The sequence below is a fragment of the Anas platyrhynchos genome, chromosome 3 (genome assembly GCF_047663525.1).
Source record: "Anas platyrhynchos isolate ZD024472 breed Pekin duck chromosome 3, IASCAAS_PekinDuck_T2T, whole genome shotgun sequence".
NCBI classification, from domain to species: domain Eukaryota; kingdom Metazoa; phylum Chordata; class Aves; order Anseriformes; family Anatidae; genus Anas; species Anas platyrhynchos.
In genome coordinates, this window is record NC_092589.1 from 95,606,537 (window position 1) to 95,630,456 (window position 23,920).

Below are 23,920 nucleotides of genomic sequence, written 5' to 3' on the forward strand. Positions count from 1 at the left end.
AGAGGGGAAGCGAGATATGAATTGAAAAAACAAGCAGGTATGAGAGTGCTGGCTGTGCACTACTAGTGAAAACAATCACTGCTATTGATGATATGCAGATACACCAAACCTTAGGAATGAACAGGGCACCCCTCTTTGTCTTCACTAGCAGATCTGATCTTAAACCTTTTAATTTCAAAATTTTAGACTTAATTCTATGAAGTACCAAACTATTATTGTGAGAAAAAGCAAGTTTCGCTTTCAAAGTTTGCAAAGGCATTACACTTTGAAACCTGAAATTTGTGCTAGATCCTCAACAGATTTAAGGACATTTGCAAAGCCACATTTGTGATTTGACAATCAGCTGGACATTTATTTTTCTATTCCCTGGAAATCAAAGGTTACTTGTGAAGTATACCCTTGTTAGTCTGCCCATTCACTTTTAGCAACACAATTAATCCTGTCAACACTAATGTTTAGTAGGCTGAATTGCTGAAGGAAGAAGAGAGCCAAATTTGCGTCACGTATCAACATACACAATAGGTAAAAGCAGTAATTTACAGAGATAAGGTTATTTCTATATATAGTTTTCTGTAAGTCAAACTAGATATTTGGTGATAAACCACATATTTTGATGCAGATAGTGGATCCCATAAATATCAGAATATTCTGGCTTTTAAGTGTACTAAATTTCCCTTGATTTTTAATTCCTTAGGTACATTTGCCAACTTTGAAGCAGAAGGGAGTACTGAGCTCGGACAAAGAGAAAGCCAATTCAGAGTCCCAGGTTTTGATTAAGGAGACCAAGACTAGGCAGATCCCCCAAAATAGGTATTCTGTAATGTGAAAATGCCTTTACTTAAAGCTCTAATATCAGCTGCAGGATTAGTTATTTGCTGCATAATGCTGGAAGAAAAGATGTCACTACAGTGTTATAAATTTGTTTCTGAAATTGCAGAATGAATTTTCACACTGCTACTTACAAGAGGAAGCCAGGTAACAATGAAATCCAGCAAGGAAAAGGAAAAGGGATAGAATTCAAAGAGCAGCAAACAGCTCAGAAAATTGGCTATGCCACAAATTCTGTTTCTTTTGGGCATAAGAGCAATCTCCTGTGTCAAGAAAATCCCTCAAGGCAGAACACTTCAGTGTCTTACAGTAAATTTTAGGCTTCCTTATAAGATGCCATTTTCTTTCCAAAAATATTTGTTTTCCAAAAGGCAGGGCTCTCTGCAAAAACAAGCACCAATGCTTTTATAAGGACATGCAAAGGCCATCCAACCATGTAGGGGATACTGGATAGGTGCAGCAGTTTTAGCTGAAAGTGTCAGATTTCTGGAAGAACTTGCCAAATGTAAGAAACTGATTATCACCCTGATCAAAAATGGCCCTTGGGACTAATTAAGCATTTTATATTTTCAGGGATGAGAGAATAGTTGGCAGAGCAGACATGCTGATATTATGCACAGCAAAAGTGGAGTACTGTCACCTGACTTGAAATTAGATAGGGAAAAAAAAAACACACACACACAAAAAAAAAAAAACACACACAAAAAAACACATTTCAATGACCAATTAAAGGTGAAGCCAGTGCAGAAAACAATTTTAATACTACTTTTCTACCCCCCCAATTAAATTTAAATCATCTTAGGTTGTTACTACTGATCTCTTCTTATTATCTTCCAACTCTTTTTCAAAGTGGTGAATGTTTTTTAAGGTTATATTTTGTGGCATCCTTACAGATGAAGAAAATCTGGTGAAATCAATAAACACAAAATTACTTCTAATAAAGCTGATAGTTTTATCAACTTAAATAGAGGCACCAGCAATGCCATATTATATCTTCCTCAGTACTGTCTTGAAACCAAGAATATGTCTTGCAGTAGAAAAGCAGCGCTTCACACATTAACATTTTAGAAACATTTAATTATAGGCAGAAAAATGGCCAGAGGAAGACCACCAACATGATCAGGGCTGGAGGACTTGCCCTGTGAAGAGTGCCTGAAGGATCTGGGCTTGTCCATTCTGGAGCAAAGGTGGCTTCAGGTCACCTTACAACAGTCCTCAGCACCTACAAGGGGTGTCTTGAGTAGATGTAGCTAAGTTCATCAAGAAGATGCAGCCAGTTGTAGCAAGACAAGAGACAATGGACAAAATGAAACAAGAGCAGTTCTGACTGGATACAGGGAAAAATCCTTATCTCCATGCAGAAAGTCCAGCATCAGAGCAGGTTGCCCACAGTGCTTGTGTAGTCTCTGTCCTTGGAGGTTTTCAAGACCTACCGGGATAAAGCCCAGAGCGACCTGGTCAGGTCCTATCACTGGCCCTGCTTGAAGCAGGAGGTTGGACCGGAGACCTCCTGAGGTCCTTCCCAAATTACCAAGTCAGCAGCTCAATGACTAAGATCTCCACTTCCATCCTTGTCAAAATGCAAGCACATCTTGCCATATTTGATAATAAACTCTATTATAAGGCTTAAAGAAACAAAACAGAGACTATGAATAAAGAAAAATGATAAGTTTTTCTCCCATTTTTGATGAGATATTTGGTAAGAAAAACCTTTGCAGTTGGATTTTAGGACATCAAAATCAACCCTTTTAGTGCGTGTGTATTGACATTAGGGCATGGATGTAATTAAAGGCCTTTTACTGCTAGTGATCTTTAGGTCTATGCTACTGACAGTTCCATTATCCCAGTATCTTTACTCCTTTTAGAAGCACTAATTACCATTCTTTGCTGAGTATCTTGCAGAGTGTGTCATTTAACACCTTCTTTCTTATAAACAGTAAAAAAGAGGAATCCTCTAATGCAGCTGCTTCCTTAGGTCAGGCTTCACTGGACACATCTACCATGATATCAATAACCTATTAGGAAATAATGCTAAGGGTCTACCTGCACTGCAAGAATATTGATTTCTTGTAACTTTCAGGAGGCTTACTTTGGGTTTACATCTTGCGACAAAAATCTGTACAGTGCTTTTGAACACCACTGCCCTTCCTCACCCCAGGACCAAAAAGCTACTGTTTCAGCCAGAAATGTTAACCCTATTTCAAATTTCTTTTTACATTTCTCTGTGTTAGGGAGAATCTCCTTGTGGCACAGGCGTGGTGCTGCCTGAATCTCTCCTTTCTCAGGGAACAGTCAAGGCAGGGAACAGTCAAGTCCTTGCAACAGAGTGCAGAAGGAAATAGTATATATATCTTGCTGCTAGGAACATGAGACAGCATGCAAATTGATTGCATGGGTTTCGGGTGCCATAAAAGAAAAAGAGACAAATCTCATGACCACTGCAGACAGTCTTCCTAGTAAAAAGCTGTAAAATATGTCTGTTACAAATTGTCATGTTTTGTTGGGAGTCCATAAGACAGGTCCAGTTTATGCTTGCTGCAATTCTTGTTAGCAGTATGCAGTCGATCTGTTGTGCGCGCTTTCTGTCACTATTGTTCAAACCAGAGTGCTCCTAAGACAATAATTTCATATTAATTTTCAAAATTTAACACAGCTCTGAAATGGTTTGCACAACACATTCTTCCACTGCAAAGTGTACTTCCAAGCCGTTGTGACTTGCACCTGAATATCCCAGGTCACCTTTGGGCTGCCAAACTGCTGAGATCTCACATACCAAATGTAGCAGATCGGAAGTCTAGAGATTAAGTGTTGAAGCAGAGTATAATGTGGGAAGCCCTCCTCTGTAAACAGGAGCGTGCACACAACTAATAATCAAACATCTGAGTATGACCCACACTGCTACAATTACGGCGGCAATATAATGGAACAAATAGGTGATTTACACTTACGCAACTTCCATGAAATTAATGTCACTACTTGTAGTGGCTTATCATGAAAATTGGCTGCTTGAGACCATATTTGATTTATTTAATTTGGCTCTGCATTCAGGGAGCAATAGACCATAACCATACAGCGTACTGCGAAATGTACTTCCATTATTACCTTCTTTAAATGCAATTTAATGAACTGTAGGCTGAAGTCTGGCACTTCACTCCAACATGCAGCTACACAAACCTCAGAGCAAGCCCTCACAGCCCTCACTATCCTCTTTTCCTCCGGCTACTCCAAAATCACATTTGTGCCATCAGTTCTGAAGACACGCAAAGTACACAGCTCAGAACTTAATGCATCTTCTGTTCTGATCACCCAGCCACAGCTTATTGTGTCATGTGCTGCCTACACAGCAAAAGTATTTTAAAGTGAAAACTAAGTTTAAATGGAATAAAAATTAACTTCAACATGCATGTCAGCAGTCTTCAACAACCACAACCTCTATCTGTAAAAGGGTGTGTTCAACATGACTGAAAACTTGTATGAATAAAAACAGCAGGAAAAGAGACACTGTGCAGGATGGAAAACCAAAAAGTCTACAAATCTCCTGCAATATAACATGGGAAACCAATGGAAATTATTCTCCCAAAATTATAAACAGTGAAATAAAGCAGTGTATAATAGTTTAATTGTGCTTAACTGACTGGCCCTCACGGCAAAGCCTAATCTGTTCTGCCCAAGAAACATGTCAGAATGCTGTGTGGTGGGGAACTTTCTAGCAATCAGTAATGGGGAAAAATATGCTTTGATTCTGGCAGCAACGAATGACATGGAAATGCTAACAGCAGCTCTGAAAAATGACATGATTTAACTTTGAAATACACTGGGAAGATCCAATCTTCACCATGTGCCATCTTATAACCACCTGACTGTTATACCTTTCGCTCAGTTTGGCAACTTCTGTGCTGCTTAGCAAGTCTCTAGGAGAGGATGAGGTCAGGATTAGCTCTTCTACAAAAGAAAATAAAAATAACAGAGAAGAAAAGTTCTCTGAAGTGAAGATAATACTGTTTTCTCTGAAAAGTAAATGTATAATAGCCTTCTGCACCACCTTTCAGAAAGCTATCACAGGCTGAGCTAGCTTGTCACATACCATGTAGTGTCTTAAAATGACACCTCCAGTGCTGTCACTTTGAATTCATGCACGAGTAAATTTATAGGTATCTTGCAAAACGTATGGGAGTGAGCTGCATCAATTCTATAAATGTGATCTGTATCTATGGGTTTGGTAGTTGTTATTCTGGCTGACGGATTAGTAAGAAGACAGTTTGATCTGACCGAAATAAGGAGGTGCTCCCTCACTGCGGCCAGCAGCAGAGGTGATGATTTCTCTGAAGCTGACTTCTGTGCAGGCAGTCTCGAGTTTCTGCAAGTCAGGGAGAGGAAGGGGATAGCTTGCGGATTCTTCCTGGGGGCTTTCCAAGAAGCATTTATAAGCCTAACCCTTGGAAGAAAGGAAAGAGCTAGAACACACTGCAGAGCAACAGCAGCTGCCCAGTGACTGGCACAGGACAGACAGGAAAAGATTTACCAAAATTAAAAAATAAAAATTAAAAAATATGACTTAAATCTGCAAAGAGAACTGCCAAGCCTGGTTGAAGCAACAAGCACTCACAGTGCTCAGTTTTAACACTTTCCTTCCTTCTTGCAGTGCTCCCATAAATAAGTAAACCACTTCTGGTATTTAACGAGCAAGCTGTTTTCTGTCACTGTGTAACAGCAGTGGGCAGAGGTCCTACAGAGAGGCAGATAACGCAGAGCAGAAAATCCTTGGCATTATGGAGGGAATGTGTCTGGGAGCTTGCTCTGCCCTTTCTTCTCTTGCCATTGATGTCCTTGCTGTATCAGATCCCATTCTCAGTGCCATGTGTGCTGCAGCTGGTTGGGTAGCAGGATTTTAATAATTGTATTGAGCTGTTCAGAATGTTCTTATTCAGTTGTTGTTTTGGGAGGCTGCCAAGCTTTTCCTGAGGAAAGCAAACAGAAAGGAAATGCCAGGATTTTCTGACAGCCTGTGACCCAGCTAGACCAGAATGGAAATTCATGACAAAAAATAAAAGGTACTTCTCTAGCCTCTGGCTTTCTCTACGATGAATTTCAAAGACTTGCTGCTTTAGAAATAATTTATTATTTAAAAGAATATTAGCAGCTTTAATATGTGGGTTCTCACCAGATCCCTTAATATTTAGAGAATGTTCAGTATGCTTAAATATTATAATATTATACTTTTTATTTTAAATTTGCTTGTAAGTAGAAGTACTCATACATGTGTGCATTAGTTAGTGACTGCCGAAAAACAAACAATGCGTGACCATGTGATAAGTGAGCCTTAATTATTTTTTTTGAAAGTGCCAACAGTAATTAGAACATGCTTTCTGCTAAACTCTTAATAAATTGTACTTTTTGATGTGCTGTGCAGGATTGAAAACCTCATGCCTTGGCGATTAGTCTCAATTTTGAGATTTCCACTGAATAATCAGAGTAAGAGCAGCAGATGTTCTGGGCAAGCTTGTACATCATCCAGGGAAGTATGAGTCTACCATATACCTGATACTACCATATACCTGAAACTATGAATGGCTGCCATGCTTTGTCATGCACAGCTACATATATGGGGAAAAGCCTCCTCAAACTCTGGGGAAAAAAAAAATGCAAAGTGGCAAAAGTGCTTGAAAAACTGTACTAAAATTGACCATTCAAATTGCTCCTGCTTACAAATATTTTTTATGTCAAAGAAAACCAGACTGGATGTCTTTTTTTGCTCATCAAGTCTTTGTTGCTCATCAAGTAATCAAAGTAATTGCCTGAGATTTGAACTGGATGACAATTCTTTAAGATTTTTTTTTTTTTAATCTACATATAAAAAAATGTTTTGGTGGAGTTTCTCAGAGGGGAAATGGAATGAAGTTCTGGGTCAGTATGCCGTCCTACTGCTCCTTTCAGAGGCCTCAGCAATCCCAAGTAAACAAACTGCCAACATTGAACCCCACTTCCCTAGAGTTTACATATTTATAAAATTTGACAATGTATAGAAAACCACAATATTAATAAACACTTACAGGCTGTAGACACTAACCTATAAAAACAAGCAATATTTCTTTAAAGTAGACAACTTTGCTGGCAGTTGTTAATTAGCCCCTTGGAAACAAAGAAAGATCCTCTTTAGTTAAAGGCAGATTTATAGGAAAAAGAGGTGATTCAGACCAACTTTTCTAGACCGGGAAGAATAACTTTGCTTTTAAGTTTGCTTATGCAAGTGCTGTGCAGTGTTTGTCATCTTCAAGACCTTAACAGTAAACATATGTTTCTGAAATGAAATAGGAAGAGTTTAATATCTAATATTCATATTTTATACATAAGCAGCATATTTAATATATCTTATGTGCTCCTGCTACTATATATATTATTTACATTTAAAAATTCCAATAAACTATAAGTGTATTGTTCAGCAGTATAATACTGCCTGCAATCCCTTGCTACTTAAAAGAACGAATATGTACTACAGATACATTCAGCACATAAGAAAAGAATCAAAGACAGGCAAGGGCTTAAGGCAGAGGTGGAAACAGCACTTCTGTAGTAGACCCTGGAAAATAACAGAGGTAGATGAAGTGTTTAAAAAACAATACCTTTGTCAAATGCTTCTAAAAGCAGAGAGATTTTGGTGGATCCAAGTCAGCACATAAAGCTGACATGATTCAGACTTGCTTATAGATCAGGAAGATAGACTTTTGAATGCATGTATGCAGTCCTGGTGATGGCCATAGAATTATAGAACAGCTCAGGTTGGAAGGGACCTTAAAGATCACCTAGTTCCAACCCCATGCCATAGGCAGTGATGCCACCCACTAGATCAGGTTGCAGAAAATAACAGAATTTCATTAGAAATATAAAAAAATAAGATGATTTTTTTTTTTAACATAAAAGGAAAACAAAACTATTTTGGATTTCAGTGCCTAGTGGAAAAAAAAAAATAATTGCTGGATTTCAAATTAGTGGAAGCCTACAGACCAATGAGCATGACCTGATTATACTCAATACTGAGAAGCAATTCCTAATTATATAATTAGTAGTTGGTAGTTAGTCATCTATAGACACCCAAAGCCTCTTCTTCCAAAAGGTATATTTCATAATCCTACAGAACACTGCTGGTGAAACTGTCTTGGAGATAAATGAGGAAAAAAAAGTGGAATAAAAAATTGGATGTCCTTTCACAAGACCTTTTTAGATGTCCACAGAAACCACAACTGAGATGAGAACCAATTCTGGTTAAAAACCTCCCTTACTTCACTGCATAGTGAAGGTAATTGCCAAAGTGGAAAAAGTAGTCCTCAACAGAGGCTCCTGTCAGTATTTGGAAAGAAAGGGGATGATGTTCTTTTCTCATATGGTTAATAAGGAATATTACAATCCATTAGCAATAGAGTAATATTTTGAGAACAACTGCAATTAGCAGACCTGGATAGTTCACACTTCAGTGAGGGAATTCCCTGGTCTGTTGCTGGTCATTTTTAATAAAACTGAGTATCAGGGAAATCCCAGAAAACTGACACAGTGCTCATGCTCAGTGTTCATAAAACAGCTTGATGAGCAACTAGGTCTGACTTCTGAAGGGAAAACCAACACAAGATTCAATGAACACAGAAATAAAGGCTAATCTTGTGTTTAGGGAAGGGTAAGTGGGAAAAACATTATTTCAAATATCACTTAATCTTTTTTCAAGATTACACCTTTTGCATTTAGCTCTATATATTTGATTAAAAAATAAGTAAGACACCTGAGGTGTACACATTTGAGGGCCAACCGGTTAACGGACAGATATTTGAGGCAATTGTCCTCTGAGAATATTATGACAGGGTGGGAGTATTTCCATTAGTTTGTAGGACTTAATGATTTCGAAGATTTTCACACTAATGCCACAAAGCTGCAAGCAAGATAACTATGATTTACAGATTATTATCTTTTTGTTACCCTCCCTCCCCTTTTTTCTATCTCGTTTGTTCTTCCTTCCCTCTCTCTTTCCCATTCTTTTTTTCCCATTCTTCCCTTTGCCTTTGTTCCCTTCCTTTCTTTCTCCCTCTCTCATGAAGAATGTCAAATTCAGTTAAATCTAGGATTGGGGAAAAAATATATATTTTGAATACTGAATGTGGGCTTAAAACGGGTTCCTACACATCTTACACAAACTCTATAATATGTTTTATTGCAACTTTTATGACCATATATAACGTATCTTTATGATATTCACAACAGAACTACTGCTTCCTGCTATGAACTTCACTGCCACTACTTTCAAGCCCCATAGATGGACCAAATTCTATTTAAGGAGCTCAATTCAAGAAATAATGCAGTAGTGAAAACCAGCAACGTAGAGAATTGAGGCCATTTAAAATTACTGGTGACAGTCAGTTATGGGTTAGTAAGAAGGCAAGCCAATGATCCTCCTGAACAAACAAGAGGATGAATAATGAGAAGTTTCCTCAGGGCTTAACTCTGACAAATTCTCAATTCATCTTATACATATATCCCGCAGGGTCATCTTTAATATTTTTCTAGTTCAGCTACGTGACATAGTAAAATGCATTTTTAAGTACAACTACTGTGCCTGGACGAATACCTGCAGTGACTTCTGTGTTGCCGACAAAACCAACAGCAATGGTTGGTCCGATCAGCATTTTGCAACACATATTACAAACTAATTTAAGTCTGTGTACGGCCATATAGCAGCACACCCTTCCATCAGGACACTGGGTAAACAACCAGTGGGATGATTGAACCAGATGATTTTAACTATTTATTTTTTTAACAGGGTGTCACTGAGCAGAGTTCAGCTCTCCTTTGTTTTGCTTCAGGAACCTTTGCTGATATTAGGGAGGAACGGGTGATGTCACCCGCTTGTGGAGCAGCTACTGTTAGTGGTGCAACACGTGGTTAATGACCGCATGCTGCCGGCCCGCATTTCAATTTCACCTGTTTTAAAGACAGGTTGTGAAACTAATTAATTAATTATTGTCTGCAAATCATCTTGAGATCCTCAAGTGAAATCCATTACCCTGGCATGCCGGACTATTTATTACAGATCAGATGAAAAAGGAAAAATAATTGCAGAGTATTCTGAAAGCATCAGCAGAATGTCCTAAAGATAAGAAAAGATTAAGCTAGTTCAAAAGTAATTATGTGTAGCTTTTCAGGGAAAAAATAATTATGCACATTACCAAATGAAGCAAGATGCCTGAAATAGCAGGGAAACAATTAAAAAAAAAAAAAAAAAAAAAAGAGCTCAAACCTCCAGTGGAGCAAACTGAAATGAAGTGGATAAGCAGCTCTAGAATCATTGCATACCCCAGGGGAGAGGATAGCAAATAAGAATGGAATAATGTAGCAAATTTCTGAATCAAGTATAGCAATTAAAAAAAAATAAATTTAAAAAAAAAAGATTAATTACAATTAAAATTACTATTAGTTTAAAAAATTATAATTTAATAGTAATATTATTCTTTAAAATACTGTATTTATAAAAATTATTTTGATTTTAAAACCCTCTGAAAACATTTATGATAAACCTTATTATTCTTGTCCAAAGGTGAATCTTCCAAGGAGGCTGTGTAATCTGAGGGAGTAGCCAGTCAATAGATAAGAAAGGAAACGAGTTTAAGAAAAAAAAAATAGAAAGAAATGGTTCTTTCTTATTTATTTCTGCAAGGTATTTGCTAAACTGATCTTGTGGTCTCAATTTGAGCTCAATTTTTGAGTAACCGTCTTTGTCAGAAAAGCCATACAGCTTAAGAATGATCTTGGTGACACTGTGTGCACATGCAATTAGCATCAGCTCTCGATGTTCGGCATACAGGTCTTCAGCAAGGCCATGGGAAAAGTATTAATTCATCATTTGCAATTTGATACTGTAATTATGCAAAAATCTCTGGTCTTTGTGACACAGTCAGATCAGATAACCATAATGCTCCATCGTTACTATCTACTAGTCTTTTCATTTCAATGTAAAAGTTTATGTTTAATGTTTAGAAGTTTTATTCAGTGTATTTACCGTAGTTGCTTAAATCAGTAGTCCAGGCTGCACCTAGGGAAGAGAAGACCCAGCTGGACTCCAGGACAGAGTTCTGTGATCTGAAGGCCATCGCTTCAGCCATGGACAGGTAATGAGAACCTTTTTTTCCTAGTCTACTCCTCTCATTTTTCTCATCCTCACAAGAATAATGCAAAGCACTACCTTGTGAATGAATAAAACAAACAAACAGTTATTAAAATAAATGAATTGTCAGCGAGCTGAACCCTTTATACACAATTGAGTTAGCAACCAACATCCTAAATTGATGAGATACTATTAATGGGTAGCAAAGAAAAAGGTTATCACGTCGTCTACTATACAGCTTCATGTCCATGAGATCATTCTCCTTTCTACAAAATATTCCTTGTGATGTGCACGGTATGCCAATTATACCCACAAACCCCCAAACATTTGGGTAATGATAATCACAGATCTCATCCTGAAGCTGCTGAACACCTGCGAGAAACACAAAGCTCGTGCTAGGGCAAGGGAGTCTCTTCCAAAACACAGAAGGATTTAAGAGTGAAGGAGGAAGAAAAACAGTCTCTGTGGCAGGAATTTTCTACAGTAGCTTTGTTTGAGATTGGCTGCATATTTGATGCACCTGCAGCCACCAAATGTTCCTGTGTTGAATAGGGGTACACCTCAGGGGTATTTATGGAATATACAGGCTAACATGGGGGATAGAGAGCCTTCCATATCAATTCACTTGTTATGCTACCAGAAACAATATTTTCTGCCTAACCGTAAGGAACAAAGGAAGAAACACCACTGAGCAAGCCACTTGTGGACTCCAATTAAGCCACATTCCAATGGAAAATTTGCTCTTGAAAAATGAGCCAAGCATGGTAATAACATAATATAATACTTGACTTGTGTGGCTTGAAATAAGTATGAAGATGAGAACCTCTGTGGAGGAGAGGTGAAAAATTTATTCCAAGAACACTTTGGCAAATAACTGCTTTTTGATGCAAAATAGTACCTTTCAAATAAACATTTGTTCTTATGAAGAACCTCTCTGATCTCAAAAGAGAGTTTCCCTTGAGTAACCTACAGATTTCATGCCAATAAGGCTCTGTACCCGACTGCTAGGCCTTCTGTGTTTGTGTGCACTGCTAAAAAACATGTTTTCTGTAACACAGCCTTTATGTGTGCATGTAGAGGAATGCACGTGCATACACACACAGAGAGAAAGAAATATTCTAATATTTGCCTATTTCCTTTACATAAAAAATAAAACCAGCATTATATGGAAGTGTAGAAAAAACGGCACTCATTTCTGATATAACAATAGGCTGCTTTTCTCCTTTTTTATTACTGCCTTAAAAATGCATACAGGTTTTGCTGTCCCTCAGAGTCTTTGTTCTGAATCTGCTGTCAGGTGCTGAACACCCGTGTTCACTAGACATCTGAGACACAGCTGTCAGGCAGGAATTTTTCAGGGAATTTATTATTTTTGGTCAACGGTGACTAGTAGTTGGTAACTGGAAGATGTTCCAGTCTCTTATCCACGATAAAAAATATAATCTATATCATCATAATTGAGGGAGAAACATTTTTTTTTGCAGTGAAGCAAGCTTCAGCTATGCAGCGGGTAAGACACAACATTTACATGGATGACTGAGCATTCCCTGAAATGCAGCCTAAATCAGAAACAGTACTTCAAGTGAACAACAAAATTATTTTCCTGTGTCTTGCAGCTGCACAGAAGGAATACTATGACAAAAAAAGGAACCGCAGAACACAGCCTGGAAATGGGGAACTGAACTGTTCTCTCTTGTATTTGGATACAACAGATATATTTCTGCTTGAATGCTCCAAAGCAAGCAACCAAACAACCTCATGGACAAGAACAGACACTGGAATGGCTGATGCAAATTATGAAGTTTTAAACTACTAGAAGAACTTGAGAACTTGAGATTACAGCTTAAGCTCTTGATACTGTGTTCACTATTCTTAGTGAACACAATGCCCTATACCATGTATGTTAACAAAAACCAGTCTGAGTGAATATTCATTTTGATAGATGGGAACCTAGATCTTTAATTTTTGTGGTATTAGAGAGCATAAAAGTCTTCTGAAAAACTAAGTCTAAACAATTTGCCGAAAGATAAATAGGAAGTCTGTGTCCTAAGAGGAATCTGTATGCAAGTTTTATAAGTCATAGACCAATGTTTTTAATCCTAAAACTTTCATATTCAGCAATACAAAGGATACAAAGAATAATATATATATATATATATATATAAAAGTATTTAAAAGATCTTTGAATCTATAAAAATGCATAGAACAGAGAAGGCATTCTAGCATTTTAACTAGTTCTTGAGCATATTAGCATAGGAATATATTTTTAATAGACTAATGTTATTTATAGCCTTCTAAATCATCCCTGGCATACCTATAAAAATTAAAACTTATTGAAGTCAGCTACTTCTCTGCCATAAAAGACTTAGCAAATTTAACAGAAAAACAAACAGCTTTTTGAATTCCTCTTAAATTACTTGCAATAACACTTAAGTGCCTATTGAAAGCTTTTCATATGTAAAGCACAAACCATTTCATAAATGTGGGAATAACATTATTACATCTATTTTTATCTGGGAAACTGTAAATTAACAGGGTGTGTGTGTGTGCGTGTCACACTGCTGTCCTGCACAGGGCCATCTGAGTCAGCCTGTGACTAATTAGTTTTGTTACTGGAAACAGTCTAGTCACGCTAACATGATGCTCTGGGAAGGCGAAAACGCCCTGCTTCTAGTCAATCTCCTCACTGTACTTTACCGTGCCATGTGAACAAGTCCTCAGAAGCTAATGGCCTGTGTTTACAGAGACGCTGAGCATCCCCAAGTCCCTCTGAATGCGATCCCTGCAGCTACGCAGCAGCCCGAGCCTCGCCTCACCCTCCAGTCCTGCATTTGCAATTCTCTGCACCTTCTCCTTTGGCTCACTGTCGTGTCAGAATGATGAGATATGCAAGCACAAAGCTCAGGCAGGGCTGGCCCAGACTTGCAAAATGGGTTTCTTCAAGCAAATTCCATAATTTAGAGAACAGGGATAGTACAGAGTACCCAATCTCCTGAACAGTTATGGATTAGTTTCCCAGTGCTGACTGCAAGGCCAGTGCCCAAGTGTTCTGAGGTCAAATTTATTCTTAGCATCAGCTCTTTGAAGATGCAATAGTGTTAGGCCTCCATTAAGCCTGAAGTCAGATTTCATTATCATAATGGTCCCTTCTGGCATCAAAACCCATGAATCTGTTCGTTTTATCAACCTCAGCTGATTTTGTGAACTGGAAGTGGCTGCAGAGATGGACAGGGAGGGCATCAAGAACACATAACATAGTATGAGATTTTAAAGGATACAAATATGGATTAGAGGAGTATGTTTGCACAGTTATTTTCCAAAACAGCTTCCAATAAAATCGATTAGAAAATTATACCTGAAATTAAAAGCAATGACAGAGCCCAAGGAGAGGACACACAAACACGGTACAAACAGCTGCCTGCAATCAAAAAGTAACTAAGAATAACTTACATACAAAAAATATCATAATTAAAATATCAGAATCATGACTAGTCTAGCAGGGGAGACTGTGGCTTCAAGAACAAGCTCAAAATTAAAGCCTTGCTGCTGGGATTTGGTGAGGAATGACTGAAACACAACAAGTTTACTGAATGCAGGGCAAAAGATCCATTGCCCTCAAAATCCCAGTCACAAAGCACCCAAAAACATGCCTGAGAGCGAGCAAGCCAGCAAATAATGCAAATGGATGATCCTCCAAAACACTGAGGAATGCCTTGCAATTTGAAAACAACTGGAATATGTAATTTGAGATTTTGTTGGTTCTGTGGTTTTTAGCAAATTTGAGAAAAGAAGGAAAAATAAGGTATGGTTTTTTTTTTTTTTTTTTTAATATTGAAACCTCCCCCCCGGACAGCCTGCTGACCTGCAGGACCCAGCCAAGGCTTTGAAATTAAAATGTCCTAAGTGACGTGCCATTGTCAGTTTTCATAATACATTAATTTAGTTAAACATGTTAATAATTACCACGCAAGAATTTTCACCTACGTCATATTCCCAAGCATTCCATGTTTCAGCCTGTGTGGTGCTCTGCTTGTTTCGGTAGCGGCTGATAGGCAGCTTTTCAAATTCCAGAGTGTGTGTGTGCATATTCATTTATACAAATATTATATAACCTGTTTACACAGGTCTTTTGAAAATTATTTAAAGGCACTTTTTTTTCCCCCTCTGCTTACAGGTAAACAGATTTCTGTAGTCACAAGATTAACCAAGCAGTTTGCTTTATGTTTTAGTGTTTCAGACTAAAACCCCTTCCATAGCCACAGCAAAGCAATTTAAGAACAAAACCAGAACAGATCAATGCCTGTTACTTACATCCCAATTGCTATGGACTTTATTCATAGCTATTGAAAAAGTATATATATATTGAAAAATATATCATACAAAAATATAATTAAGTATTTTTACTGTAACTCAGCACTATAGAACTCAAGAGGAGTAATTCAGAAAAAAATGCATCCTATTAGAGGACTTTTAGTTTATATGTTACCAAAATTTCCATATTTCTGAAATCCTCCTCACTAGAGAAAAAACTCAAATTCCATTCTTGCATAGTTTCCAAATTTTCAAAGAGGAAAATATTTAGTGCAATTATCAGTAACATCTCCACTGCTAGGACAGCAATACTCCCAACAGGCATTGCCAAGAGGTTTTTGTACTTTTGTGTCATATCGGGGATTTTTTTTCTCTAAACTCTGTGACATATATTCAGCCAAGACCAGTCAAGCATTCAGAACTGTTGAGCAAGACATGCTTTTTATGCTTAAACCTAGATCCATTCTATTTGTACACAGACTCCATGGATCCCACACAAACTGTGTTTTCAAGCTGTTTTGAGTAAGCTCCTTTTTGATTTTTAAAACTAGAATGTCTATGTGAAAACCAGTGTAAAATGAAATGTACCAATCAGAATGTTATTGTTACTTCTGAATGTCTTTAAAACAAGGCCAGGAGATTTCTCTATTTGGAATAAAAACACTGCAACTTTTTATTGTTTATTCAGCACAATAGTATCATACCATGCAATGCTATACAATTGTGCTGCTAGAACATTTCAGTCAATGCACTTTGCTGTAAATCAAAAATAAACAAACAAACACCTAGATTTTTGTGTTCTTTTAAAAATAATTACAGTTTTTTGGGAAAAAAAAAAAAAGCCTGTTAGAGATCATCACCTAATTCCTGCCTGGAATCCTACTATCCTACTCAGATTAGTAACTTCAATTTCTGTACTTAAGTACTATTATTACAAATTCCAGAAATTAAAGCTTTTTTTTTTTGTTTTCAAAGTATCTGTATTTTTGTTAAGTGTGGTCTACTACCTTCAACACTACCTTCAGCTGCGTTATGAACTAGTGAGTATAGAACTGAAATGCTTTCTCCTTTTACTTTATATCTCCAGAGGGACTACTTCGTATAATTAAATGTAGCAAGTCATCTCCTCAAATAGCATAAACAATGTCTCTCCATGCAATTTATCAGAGTACGAAATTCTGATCTCTACGAGTTTTTGAAATAACACTAACAAAATTCACAATAAATATGTCTATCTGTGTGCACAACATTTCATATCAGCATAGTGTCATAATTGGCCATGAAAGTATTTCTCAAGGTGTTTTGATAAATATTTAAGAATATGCGGCATTTAAAAATTAAAATAATATATTTTAGACAGTTCTATAATAATAGCTAGATTCCAGATATTCACTTCTTACTGAATTTTCTTTCTTGTTGCTTGCTTGCACATCAGCATGCATGAAAAAGTACGTGTGTTCTAAATATCTATTTTGCAATCACTTCAAAAGCGTCAGAGTACAAATTGAGAAACTCTGGTAAGGAATTTTCCTTGCACTGTGAATGAGCTAAGCAAGTATGTGCAATGTGGCAGAAGATAATGAAGCTTCCTTCCCAAGCACAAACTCTTAAGGCTTGCTGGCAGAGAACTCAATCGTTTCAATTCAGGCCACTCATATGAAGTTAGAGGAAAAAAAAATATTTTTGATAAACATTCTACATGGACAAAACTTATTTTTGCTCTTTCTGCATCAACACGAGAAATTAGTCTTGCTCTTAGAACTGATTTTTTTTTTTTCCCCTTCTGCAACATTCATGTGTGCGTCCATTCCCTCGGGTTAGACTCTGTGGCACATGTGCATGTGCACACATGCCTGGATCAGTAAAGGAGAACTGGGTGGTGCAACAGCACTTTGGGAAGGGAAGACCTTCTACCAGTTTCCATGCCTTCTTTGGGTTTCAGATATTCAGATATTATTTAGAATTAAAAAAGGAAGGCTGTTCGCTTGGAGAAGTGCTACTGTTTTTAATTGTTCAGAGTCAAAATCAACTAAAGATGCATGTTCATTTTGTATTACAAATGTACTTGTGGCACAATTTAATAGAAGATGATTATTTAAATATTTAAAATCCAGATCTTAATGATATATGGTCAGATCCCTAGGCATCAATCCTGCAAACACATAAGCGTATTAAGTTAATGGAAATTCTCATGTACATAAGTTGAAGTATTTAAAACCTTTCAGGATTAGGAATCTAATTTTGCTTCAAGAAAAAAATGTGTCTTCTTTGAGCAAGTATTATTTTTCTCTCTTTGCCCTTTACTAAATGCCTATAAAATTTCTTTTCAAGTTTTATTAGATGTATTGCTTGACAAAATGAAACAAATTGCATATACAATTCATTTTTATAATGAGTCTATTGCAATTTCTGACACACAAGTGCTCAATCTCTAAACTTCACCATTGTTCCTCCCCCCCAAAAATAAATAAATAATCAAAAATAACATTTCAAATCTTAATTTATCGCTAAATAAAACAAAGGACAAATAAGATGGTCCTATACAGAAAATATCTACTCTAGTGCTTAATTTTTTAGATCTATGACTGATAATAAATTATCTGACACCTGCCAATAAAATCAAGTGATTTTACTAATCAGGGCAGATAAGGGATGGGGGAAAGAAACCATGTACCACAAGTGCTTGCTTCAGGTTTGCAGGCTTGCATCCTCAAAGGCACATTTCTTTTGTGATTTAGGAGGGAGCTTAAATTCCCAGATTTCACACCTGGAACTGCATTCAAGCAAGATGACAAAAGTACCTGGAGCAGGCAGTGAACGCTCACCTCTGGCTGAGGTGCATGATGAAAGGAAAAAAGGCAGAGGAGAGAGGGTTGTCTGGTAGGAAGAGCTGGAGTTGGGGGCAAAGAGGGAGGGAAATAAAAACAAAATTTATAGGTTTCCTATCATACTGTAAGCACAGTCATTTCAGAGGATGAGAGCAGAAACGCTTGCATTTTACAGAAGCTGTACACATAGAACAGTCATAGAATCACAGAACCACCTAGGTTGGAGAGGACCTTTGAGATCACCAAGTCACTACTGAGTCACATCACTAAACCCTGTCCCTTAGTGCCACGTCTCTTAAATATCTCCAGGGCTGGGGACTCCACCACTGCCCTGGGCTGCCTGTTCCAATGCTTGACTACCCTCTCCATGAAGAAATTCTTCCAAATGTCCAATCTTAACCTCCCTGAAAGTATGCCTTACTGCTTTCCCTTTGATACTGACTCACAGAGTCACTGCTGATCAAGGTGTGACAGAGTGGAACAGAGCCCAGCTGAACCAAATATTGGCCCATCTGCATTTATCTCAAGCTGTCCCCTTCCTTCCACACAGATAGACTTAATCAACCCCAAGCTGCCAACATTTTCACCCTGGGTGATTGCTTCAGAGAGTTATGGTCCCCTGGGAGGTCCAAACAGCATTTAGCTATTGCACTGGTTTCTGAGAGGATAGCCTCCAGCAGCTGAAAGACTAACAGAGATCTCTTTCTTTGAGCCCCCAAAACTGCACATCTTTTCTTTCCTTTTTTTTCCCAGCAAAATGCACTCAGAGCCCTGACTCAGTGAGGCTGAAGTTTACAAAGAAGAACTTCTTGGGCTCTCAAGAGCCCATTGCAAAGGCACTGTTTAATTCCCCTGAACTTCAAGTCAGAAGTACCAAGCCCCTACTCGGGACAAAATTCCTAGGTCAGGAGACTGCAGTCCTTCCTCATAGCACTTCAGATCAGGGCTGCACCTCCGCCATGAAATTTAACTTATGCATAAGGAATCAAATCATCTGGTTAATATGATTTCTGGTTCAAGTGACTGTCACTGTAATTCAGTCAGCCTAGAACTCACAAACAAAATACTGATATTACTGCAAAAATAACTATTTCAGCATTATTAATTCCAGTCATTCACATACACTGTCAGCCTGGTGATCACATAGTGCTAAGAGGTGAAACAAAGTGACAGAAAATAAATAAACAAATACAAGAATCAGTCATAATTCCCAACTTCATCTCTATGTTTATTTTCCTCATTTCAGAAGAACTTCCTCTGAGCAAAATAATATAGTGTCTTTATGTTTTAAAGCAACTTTCTGTATATTTCTATCAGCACATATGGAAGAGCTGGATCCAATGAACAGCTGATATTTTTGCCCCTTCCAGCAAAGACAGGTTACAGAACCCTACCAAATAGTCCTTGTGCAATCACTTATACTGTCTATTATTAAAACAAAACAAAACAAAAACGCAACAACAACAACAACCAAATCCACAGCCTTGACAGCGACTTTCCAGGCAATTATTCTGTGCCTGTGCTAATCTACTCTTAGGTAGTGCCAAGGAATTATCAGCAGAGTAGACAGCTTCAGATATTGTTGTTATTATTATTGCATTTGTTGTGCTGGCTGCAAACCTGCTTGCTGTGACAGGCAATATATCCCTGGCACTTGTGCTGCTGGCTGACACGGTCACTGCTCGGGAGGTACGCTTCACTAGCAGTGAATTCTGCTTGGCTTAAAAAGGGTTGCCCTTCAGTGGCTATGTTCTTACTTCTTGGGAAGGTCCCTTAAGAGAATCAGCAGCTACCTGATTTCCTTCTGTGCTGCTTATTTCACCTTTTTTCACCTTTTTTCATCGTTTTTATGCCTGACGTATTGAGCATTAAAAGCCTAGTGGGAAAACACTAACTCCAATACCTTCTGTAGGTCAATGCCACTCAGATTCACCTGAATTAAAATATGATGTCTGGTTCTTTATCTAGTGCTCAACCCATAAAAGAAGTTTATTGAGCTGAAGTGCAGCCTGCTTGGTAAAGAGTGCCTGCAGCTCCAGGAAACAGCATGAAAATAAGGCTAAGATGTTATATCTGCTGTTTGAACTGAAGGCACACCCAGTTGGCCACCTGAATGTACAATCCAGTGCCACTGTTCAAGCCTGACTGCTAAGGGATGAAGCAGATATCAAAGTTCTCTTTTCATCTCTAAGATACAGTGCATAAGTTCTCATATTATCCTATCGCATGGCTTCATCTCTTACAGCAGATCACTTGCAGAAGCAAAAAGGCCTGAGGAGATCTGGTGCTGCAGTTAGCAAAAAAAAACTCTGGATAAAAGGTGCAGCACAGAAGTTTTCTGAAGGCAGCTTTGTGCCCGCATGCCTCGCTGATGAGGGCAGGGGTCACAGTAGACCCTGGTTTTGAGGAATTTGTTCTGGTTCCCTCAGGTCTTACATCTTCTGGGCAGCGAGTGCAAGCGCTCCAGACCAAGAGACAGAACTGGTTAAGGTAATCTGCTCTTACCTAAGGTATGAGAACAGCCTGGGTATGTCTTGAAGAAACACCCTCTTTATCTGAAGATAAGAAAGACCTTTACACTTTTAAAAATATTTTTGTAAAGTAAGCACTACAAAGCTACTGTCATATACTGACGCAAACATGTCTGGAGAAGTACTGATGTTCCTCAGACATCAGTTTTCATAAATATAACACTAAATGCACGATTACGATGTTTTATCAACCAGAACCACAGAGACGAGAAAATAAAAATTTGTTATCTGGCCCCTACTTGCTTTGTTTGCTAATGTATATTACTCTCAGGCTTTTGGTTTATAATTGGCTCTTTTTGAACTGCGATATATATTAATTCAGTGCCTTTGTGGCTTAGCATTCTCATCTACTAAACTCTAAACACTTTGGTCATGTTCTTTGATGGCTAAGGATAAAGGAGAGCATATAAATTCTGAACCTACTGTTTATACTGTAGCAGTGGCATTTCTCCATGGGCTGGCACCAATCGGGACAACTAAGATACCAGTTGAACTGTATGATATACAAACTTGTAGCAAAACATAATGATGTTTACAGCTTAAGAAAACAAACACCCAGGATATGGGAAAAGATGTCAAACAAAGGCAGAGGAGCACAGACAGCTAGTTTGGTTGCTTCCACTTACATATTTATAATGTAAATAATACTACTGTAAATTCAAGTGCCTTACTGATACAGTACTTCAGTGGACTGCATTCTGAAAAATTATTAACTTTGTTGATCAAGCAAGCCATCATTGGGTGGGCCTTGTAATTATTTATTTTGAACAGCTCTACTGAGGTGAGTCATTTTATGGATGTCAGTAGAACCTCCTGTGAAGTAACAACCCCAGTTACACTCCCTGATTATTCTGGTGGCCCTCGCTTCTTCCCTCTCTAAAGTAAATCAGGGTCGGATTTTTAAGTATAAAAGCCCTGTGAGATCGCAAGCATACTGAAAACCTTTTTGAACACAAGGACCATAACTTTTATTGTACAGAATAGTACCTTTTTATTGGGAAACAGTCACAGATGTAATTTAACAGCAGGCTAAAAGGAAAATTGTGATTGCACTGGTATCATTGGCAAGGTCTGCACTTGCCTTGAAGAGGTGAATTCTAAAGTGTACTTTGACTATCAGTGCCTGCACTGGAATTCTTGCACTGCTCCTTGGGGAAAATAGCACAGCTACAAGAGAGCTGTTCAGAAATAATTACAAGTGAAGTATATACTCGTAGTCAGATCTGACATATGAGGGAACTAAATACAAATAACTCAGTGGCATTTTCTCCCACCCCAACCAAACAGGAGAATGGGAACTTCTGATAGTAGCTAGTAAGTTTCTGTGCTTCAGGACTGTTTTATTCCACATCAGCATTTCTCACACTCCATGTAGTTTCTGTTGCATTGTATTACACAAATACTCCTACAGCAGGGCAGAGTCTGTATATGCTCCTTTAAAACCCGTTCATAGGTAGTAGAATATTTTGGTTTCCCAATTCGCATTCACGACAAATGAATTTAAAGATTAAAATTGCCCCCAAATGTGTCCCCCATCCCTGAGAGCATTGTTGGCTATGTTGGAAAGCTATTAGAGATCAAACACTATGCTAAGTCTGCAAGAGATCTAAAAAGGCCGACGGCAATACTGAATGTGAAGTCATTAAGCCTAGAGTTCTTCAGGCAAGATTGTTCCCTGGCTGAAAAAAAATTATGAAAACTCAGATCTCTTGAGGATAGGAATTCAGAAGAACAAAAATAGCACTTCCAACATTATTAGTCTTCTTTCTAAAAGCCAGAAAAAGAGGGAGGGAAATGCAAATACACTGGGCTGGGTACTAGCAGAAGCATTACGCCTGGGCAAAATCAACGGTTTTATATTTATAGCATATCTTTACTTATAATTGTTTCAGCATATTGTAGTACAGAAGTATTGCTGAATATGATAAAGAACACTTTACTGAATGCACAAAAAGTGTGAATGACCTTTTAATAGCACTCTTTTGTTTTGCCTGACAAAGATTTATGTCAATGAGAGAACAGGTTTTAATGAAAAATATTCCTACGAAACATATGTATGTGCTTAACTCTTGTATATATGTGAATGAAAGACCTTAATAAATACAACTGCCTACAAGATCTGTTCTTTAATTTTCTTTATTGCATTTTGAAATTCATGATAGATGTCCGATATTTTCATAACATATTAGCACAGTGGTGACGTAAAAATAGCAATACCCATACATCAGCCCATGGTACCTTTAAGTATAAAATGCAAGCATCAAATATTGCTAAATAGTCTTGTAAACCTGTGATATGACAGAAGCCTGTGAGTAAAAACACCACAACTGATGAAAACTATTTTGTTAGATTCCCCCTCCCTGTGCTAGCCCTAGCCTTGGTCTGCTCTTTAACTTTTGATCCTTCTCCTGAATGGGGAGGGCCACCAAGGGAAAAAAAGGGGGGAATAATGTGTAGAGGAACTATGTGTAAGAAATGCATTTAACAGAAGTCCCAGACCTCCTGGTGTTCATTTGTGCTCTTTTACATCCCTTCCCTCCTAAACCGTCATGTCTCAAAATTGTCCCAACTTCTTGTCTAGAAAACTTAAAAAAGTTCTGCTGTACGTTAAAAATTCAGGATGTATTAAAATGATTTCCTGTTGGCAATTAAATTAGCATTTCCCCACCCTTTAATTTTAAGGACAGTTTAATAGTTCAGTCCTTGCACTTTTCCCCTATGAAATCCGAACGGTCACTTCAAAGGACAGAATGTGTCCCATGGATGCCTCTTCTCTTTGTATGTATTGTCATTTGCATGACTATGCTTACGCAGAGAGTGGGAGGGTGGGAGGCGAAGGAGACAAGCAGATAAAAAGGGTGAAGACTCCAAAGGCAAATCCGAGCAGGTAAAATACCTAACATGGTTACTCGTGAGCAGATAAAAAAATGACACCAAATCATATAGTAGGAGAACAAAGAATTTGACACGTTCTAGTGCAATGCATGGCATGTGTGCTATGTGATTAGAAAAGCTGGGACACAACCTCACTCTCTCTAATAAATCTGTCAAAGGCTAACCACTGTGTTTCACCTGGAAACTATACACGTGACTGCCATGCTGGTTTTCAGATACGGGGAAACCATTTGACAGAAGGTGAGCAGAAACAAATGCTGAATGTTCCTTTCACCACAGAATCATGATCAAAAAGCACCTGTTGTTGGCAGAATATTTTAGCAGGGAAAATGTTACCTATACATCTACAGCTGAGAACTTAAAAAAAAACATCCATCATTTATCAG

General features: G+C 37.9%; 1 protein-coding gene and 1 long non-coding RNA gene across 3 annotated transcripts in view; one reads left to right on the forward strand and one right to left on the reverse strand.

Moving 5' to 3' along the window:
- FAM83B (family with sequence similarity 83 member B) overlaps positions 1 to 23,920 on the reverse strand; it is a 56,352-nt gene that overhangs the window by 22,141 nt on the left and 10,291 nt on the right. The gene's annotated exons all lie outside the window — the stretch shown is intronic.
- On the forward strand, positions 5,203 to 23,309 carry LOC119716494 (uncharacterized). The gene is made up of 3 exons (XR_005264625.2): positions 5,203 to 5,879; positions 10,883 to 10,973; positions 12,586 to 23,309. It is a non-coding gene; the product is annotated as an uncharacterized lncRNA (long non-coding RNA).